The sequence below is a fragment of the Fukomys damarensis genome, unplaced genomic scaffold (genome assembly GCF_012274545.1).
Source record: "Fukomys damarensis isolate Sample0158 unplaced genomic scaffold, DMR_v1.0_HiC HiC_scaffold_25, whole genome shotgun sequence".
Lineage (NCBI taxonomy): Eukaryota > Metazoa > Chordata > Mammalia > Rodentia > Bathyergidae > Fukomys > Fukomys damarensis.
Window position 1 is genome coordinate 32,291,983 of NW_022900937.1, and position 1,910 is coordinate 32,293,892.

Here is a 1,910-nt window from a genome sequence, read left to right on the forward strand (position 1 = left end):
AAAAAAAAAAAAAAAAAAAAAATCAAGGAAAAAAGTAAATATACCAAATGACGTTCCCTGGGCTACCTGTGAAAAACCAACAGCTATGCAAGCGTGGTACCTGGAGAGATTTCTGCTGTGCTAAGCTATTATTAATGGCCTAATAGCTACTTCCCGAAGACTGTGACAGCCCTTGGCCCATTCAGTTCCTGTAATGCTAGTTTTTCAGCTTCCCTTCTTCATCCACCCCCATCCCAAATTTGTACCAGCATCAGAAAATAAATATTTTTCCAATGGCTTTGTCTGCAATCACCCTCGGGGTGTTTTATTATTTCCAAAGTGTGCCTAAGGCCAAAACGTTAGCCTTGGAAAATTTTTCCTTATCTGAGCTGTAAGTCAAGACATAAACATAAAAGCAGTTGTTCATGGTCTTAGGCTTCTTCGAGACCCTCCAGCTATGGTCGGGCCCTAAAGGCTCCTAGGTACTCCGGGGCTTTGAAATAGAGTTCAAGCCGATAATTAATTGAACTGCATATTCCAACACCCCCAAATTAATGCCTTTTATATGAGTCCAGACAGGATATCCAACCTCATCCAGAAAAACAGCACACCTCAAATGATCCTTGCAAACACTTATAAAGCTATCTGCCTTGAATTTGCTAACCAGAAATGGACTTGACTGTCTGGGTGTGAATTCCTTTTTTTTTTTTTTTTTGGTACCAGGGATCGAACTCCGGGCCTTGCGCTTGCAAGGCAGGCGGCGGCACCACTGAGCTAAATCCCTGGCCCTGAATTCCTTTTTAAAAAATATCAGTGTTTTTTTTTCTTCCCCGACTGCAACTGGAGGGTTCCAAGCTTGAGCCCAGGCTGGTCAAATTAGTGAGAGCTTACCTCAAAATAATAAATAATAATAATAATAATAATAATAATAATAATAATAATAATAAAAATAATAATAAGGAGGAGGAGGAGAAGGAGGAGGAAGGAGAAAAAGGGCTGAGGATGCAGCTCAGTGCAAAAGCCCTGGTTCAATCCCCAGTTCTGAAAAAAAAAAGTGTTTACAATTTTGAGACAAGTTCACATTTACATACAAGTTGCAAAGAGCACACAGCACAGTTTCTGGCTCTGGTTACCCTGATCTTACATCCCCTTCCCTTTGCCAAACAAAATACTCTTAAATCGCAAACTCCCAGAGGCGCGTCCCCGCGCAGTCTTTTCTAGCTTACCACTCTGATCTCAGCTTCATCCTCTCCATATTCCCGAGCATTAAAACAGAAAAGCACGGCCCGGCGCGGCCATCTGTCATTACCGCCGGTGCTGCAAGCGGCTTTAGCACCCGCCGGCTGGCCGAGCGCGGCAGTGCAGTTTAGTAGAGAAGGTAGGTATTGAAAGGTAGTTGTATAAGAGGATGGTTTCAACTTTGAAAATGTTACAAAGTGCATCAGGATATGAATACTTACAATGGGCAATTTGATCTAATAGAAAATTCAGTATTTAGACACACTTTATAAGTGCATACTTAACTCAAACAGATTATTCCTTGTTTATATCCCCATATTACACATGAATATAATACTCTAAGATATTTTTTGGAATTAACCACAGTAAATACCTGACATAAAGCAGAGACTTGAACTCCAGTTAGATTGATTTTAGGTGTCTATTCATTCTCATGTTATATGCAGTCTCCAACATGAAAACAAAACAAAACAAAACAAAACAAAATAACAGAAAGAAATAAAAACAAAGATTCCAAAAGAAAATTGGAAAAGAATTAAGTAAAATTCATACATCATGGGAAGATACCTGAGTTTATTTGTTTTTTTTTCTCATTGAGTTTACTGGTACATCTTTTTCTCATTGAATTTATTTGTACGTATTAGGTATACAGTACAGTTACATTCATCATTGGGATCTTGTACCTTTACATG